Consider the following 5,417-nt stretch of genomic DNA (forward strand, 5'->3'; position numbering starts at 1 on the left):
AAACACACGTGACTTCCGGCCAAGTTATTGTTTTTTAATTGACAAAATTCCGAATTAAAATCACACAGGTTTTTTCGTTTTTCCCGTATGGAAAATTGAAATCCAAAACACAAGGCAGTATACCATCTGACAAGTAGTAAACTAGAAAATATTAAAAACAAAATAGCCATATAACACCAAACTGAGAGTAGCAATAAAATAACAATTTATTAAAAGTAAATTAAAAGAAACAAATAAATTAATCCAGAGAAACCGATAAACAATTCAAAATTTTTATAGTTTTCTTATGTATTTTTTCTATGGATAAAAAAAAACATGAGATCGTTTTTTTAAATACAAAAAAGGTGGCATCTCTTTCAGAAACGACATTTATGAATAAAAATACAAATAAATGTTTTTTTAAACATTTATAAAAATAAACTGGATTATTTATTTTATTTTTTGTACAAACAAAGTGAATGTTATGGAATTAAGATTATGATTTGAATTAGGATTAAATTAGAATTACGATTCTGTTTTTTGTTGAAACTATATAAATCCTTCCAGAAAATTTCAACCACATTACAACAATGAAACAGGTGCTTTTGGGTTCTTCTGGTCTAATTTTCAAAGCAGCGTAAAAACTACGACTTCAAAGTAAAAAATAAAAAAAGTGTGAAGCAAAAATCCAACTTACATTATCTTGATGCTCTAAACCAGGGGTGTCAAACTCATTTTAACCGAGGGCCACATCAGCATAGTGTCTGTCTTCAAAGGGCCAGATATAACTTATACATGTAACTAAATGTAATGAAAAATAACTACCCCTTAATGTTAAATAACTCATTGTTTATTTATTATAACTTTTTGAAGTGACAATTACAGTTGCATAGAAACATGTGTTTGCTTGTTACTTTAGCATTAATCTTTTAAATTTGGTTCTGTCAGGTTAGGTTATATAGAGACAGTGTTTAAGTCCTAATGTATAGTTGCCACATCCGATATTTCAAGTCCAATTCCCCCTAGATATGAATAAATACACACCAATTTTTATTTTAAGAAATTAAAAACTTTTATGCTCTCGCGGGTAGAGCTGTGACATGTCGGATTTTTGATCACCACGGTGATGAACCACCAGGGGGCGCGGTGTCGCAATTAACCGCAGCCCCCCCCCCCCCCCCCCCCCCCCCAAAAAAAACCCCCACACAAAATCCCCGGGTGGCCGCATGATAAATAAATACAATTATAAAGTAGTATTCTTTATTAACAAATAACAGTAACAACTAACTACTAACTATCTAACTCATGAACTAATTATATATGTGTTGTAGATTGACTGTGACTGTGTGAGCGCGCTGCGTCGTGTGTAGGACTGGGAGGAGGGAGCACGTGTGTTGTTGGGGGTGCGTGTTGATTCTTCTGCAGTCGACCGCTCTCTAGCTGCACGCGAGTTTCACCTGTGCTCTCTGACATCTTCTCAGAATATTATATATTACCCAGTAATAAACAGACTGCAGCCACTTTGTCCCCTTTCCGGTAGCCATGAAGCCTGACACCCATGAAGAACGTGGGGCAGGAGGCTCCACCTTTGTTTATACAGACAGGTAACTTTGCACTGCACAAAATAGTTCCCAAACAAAACATGTAGTGATATTCATCGAAATCTAACAGTGCGCGCTCATGTTTGGTGTTACAGAGTGACTGAGAACAGAAATAACCCCCCCCCCAATTTGAAAAAAAAAAAATTTGAAAATTGATTTAAAAATAAAGGAAGGAAAGGAAAAAAAAGTGCAGATAGGACCTTTCAGTCATATACACGGCTAAACAGAAATGTTTTAAGTCTAGATTTGAACATGAACACAGAAGAGGCCTGTCTTACGACTTCAGCCAGCAGGTGTGTTGATAACATTGGAGTGTGTGTGTGGACAGGCCCCGCCCTTTTTGTACTTCACTTGAACCTTACCGTAATGATAAACAAGCAGTAAAGTTGTTGCTCTATGCTGCTTCATGGTGTTATCCCCCCCCCCCCCCTATTATCAACCTCTTATACCCCCCCCCTCTCTCTAACATCCCTCTCTCTTCTTCCCTTCTTTCCTTTTCCGTCCGGTCCAACACCAAAGATTTTCAAACATGATTGAAATTAATAAAGTTAGGCCTCAATTACAAAAGGGGTTTATTCAGACATACCTTTGGTTTGTCTGAAGATTAATAACCCCTCTTGTTAAAGTAAAATATGTCCAACACAAGAGGCCGTCAGCTCTCATCTGCCTGCCATCTGCCTGCTGTTGGACAGGACAAGTTAAAAAAAAAATAATAATAAAATAAAAAGGGGGGGGGGGTAGGAGGGTGATAGTATGAGGGGGGGATAAGACCATGAAGCAGCATAGAGCAGCAAGTTTAATGGTTGTTTATCATTAAGGTAAGGTTCAAATGTAGTACAAAAAGGGCGGGGCCTGTCCACACACACACTCCAATGTTATCAACACACCTGCTAGCTGCAAAAATGTCCACATGTCAACATGTACACAAAACAGATAGTATTCACACACGCATACTTATGCCTTTAAACCAACTAGTGTGAAATATTTCATTCATTCAATCATGCAAACTATTAGTGCAAAGGTGAGCCAACACCTGTGCTCAGGTGAGTGTTTATGTTCTTCTAAAATGGATGGTGGAATGTGAAAAGAAGGAGGGGGAGCACCCAGCCACCCCCACACCAAGACCCCCGCCGCAGCAGCAGCGGCAGCCGGAACCCCTCAACGCCACATGGCAGCAGGCAGGGAACAACCGCCCCCCGGGCGACTAAATCCGCCACCCAGGCCAGGGCCAGCAGGACCACCGCGAGGCCCCCAGAGCCATAGAGCAGGGAGGCACGGAGGGAAAGAGAGTGCCCCCCCCAGCCAAACCAGGAGAGCAGCCCCCTCGCCCCACCCGAGAAGGGCACCCACAGCCCCAGACGAGCACCCCATCACCACCCAGGAGTTCTGGGCATCCCCCCGCCCCAACCCCAGGTACGAGCCAGGACCCTCCAAGGGAGACCCGCTCCGCACTCCAGCCACCCACCCGGCCCACGGTTGGTCCAGGGAGGAGCAAGGCAGGGGCCAGCCACCCCCGCCCAGGAGGGGAGCACCCCGAGGAAAAAGGGGGCCCACAAGGGGTGTTGTAAACATGGCCCGTCCAGGCTCGGCCACAGTTGGAAATTTGGCGGGGCCCAGCACTCAGGAGCAAGGACCAGAACCCACCCCCCAGGGACACGGACACCTCCGGCTCAGGTGTAATGTGAACCCCCCCCCACGCGGAGAGAGCACTGCCGGGCCCAGGACACCAGCACCCAGGGGACACGGCAGCCGTTGCCAAGTGCCCCGTACCCCCCCACCAGTGAAGGGGTACGGGACAGATGGTCCTAGGTCCCACCTTCCTTGCAAGATGTGTGTGCGTGTATGTGTGTTTGTGAGGGTGTGTGTGTTTTATGTTGGAATGTATATTTTGAGGGGGGAGGGGTGTGTGTACTAAGGGGGGTGCAGTTAAAATTGGCGGGTAGGGCACTGAGGGGACATCTCCTGATTACTCACAGTGATGTCCCCTCACCCTGCTCACCAAGGGGCCCTAAATGTCTAAGGCTACGTTCACACTGCAGGGCTTAATGCTCAATTCGGATTTTTTTCAAAAAATCCAAATTTTTGCAAGACCGTTCACATTTCCAAGTAAATCCGAACTTTTGTGGTCTCTAGTTTGACCGTGAGACGACCCAAAACTGACCCGCATGCGCAGAAGATTACTCAACAGGGAACGACGTCACTCGTTGTTTGCGGAGCCAACGTGAACAATGGATGTCAACAACAGTGTTGTCAACAGTGGAGCTCTTTTTGCAAATCGTCTGTACCCACTGTAGTAGCCGTACAGACAGGAGAAGAGCGCGTGCAGCGGTGGAGAATTGGGGGGGGGGGGGCAGTGTGGGCACGCATTCATGTTGTGTGTAACGGAGGAAGGAGAACGGTAATAGGAGAAGGTTTCCTCCAGAATAAATTCTATTGATTTTTTATTAACCCGCCCTGGAGAATCCTGGAGAATCTAAGGCTCAGAACAGGGAGGAGGAGGATCCGCCTTGGGTCCCCCGCGCTTCTGACCATGGTCGGAAAAGGGGAGAAAGAAAAAAAAGTAATCGCGGGAAAGGTTCACAACCACGCCCGGCCATTTAGCTGGAAATTTTTTCAAAAACCGCCCGGTTGCGATAAGAGCCCTGGAGTTTGGCCTGAATAGAGCTGTCACCCCAAATATTAATCCAATCAGGGACATCACTTTTCTTCCACTGACTGGTCTCAGCAGCATCGTCTGCCATGGTTGTTGTTTATGTTCTCGTTCCCGCCTACTTCAACGCAAAATGATGACGTTTGTTGCGTATCGATGACGTATGGTTCGGAATCAAGCCGCCTGGCCGGTCAGACGGCGGTCGCAATTGAAAAGATCGGATACGTTTCGGAATCAGGACGGCATACCCAAGTGGCCTGGGTCGCAATTGAAAAGATCGGATCTGTGTCGTTCAGACTGTCATGAAAAGATCGGAATTGGGTTGCATAGGGGCAAAAAAAATCAGAATTGGGTCGTTTCAGCCTGCAGTGTGAACGTAGCCTAAGCTGCGGTTAAAATTGGCGGGTAGGGTGCTAGGAGGACATCTGCTGCTTGCTGGCAGTGATGTTCAAGCACCCCCCCCCCCTACCAAGGGCCCTACATGTCTAAGGTGCAAATAAAACCGAAAGAGGGGGGGCCCACTCCATACGGCAACCATGGGAGGGGGACCACAGCCAAGTAGCTCCCCCCCCAAGGCGCATCGCAGGCTAAACCCCCCACCCCTTCACCCTAATGAGGTTATATGAGGAAGGGGGTAGGTTGGGGACAGCTGGTAGACTGTCCCCCGGTGGTCAAAAAGCCTGGGACCCCATCCCAGGAGGCGCCGACACCCCAGACCCAGCACCACCCACCCCACACAGAGAGAGAGGAGCCAGAAAGCGCTGCCCCCCAGGAGCAAGTCCAGGCCCCCACCCCCAAGCCCCAGTCCTAGAAGAGCTCTGGTCAGGCCTGGACGGGACCGAGGCAGCCAACCGGCCGGGGCAACCGCCGATTGCCTCAGCGGAGACTCCGACCCGTCAATCCCCCAAGGTCCCGTACCAATAGTGGGCCCCCCTCCCCCCCAGAACGCCCCCCCCCCCCACAGGACAGGGCCGACAAGCCCCCCTCCCCACCCCACCCCCCGCAGCCGAAGCGGATGACACCCATAGCGACCGGGGGTCCCAAGAGGGTTGTCCCGTCCCGTCCCAGAGCCAGGGAAGGGCTGATCCCAGCCCCAGGTGTAGATGGGCAGCCCATCCAGTGCCGCTGTCCCCCCCCCTGAGCAGGGCCCCCGCCAACCCCACCCAGCACAGGCAAAGGGACCCCCC

This window comes from Oryzias latipes, chromosome 24, assembly GCF_053564925.1.
Source record: "Oryzias latipes strain Hd-rR chromosome 24, Olatipes_Hd-rR_3.1".
Taxonomy (NCBI): Eukaryota; Metazoa; Chordata; class Actinopteri; order Beloniformes; family Adrianichthyidae; genus Oryzias; species Oryzias latipes.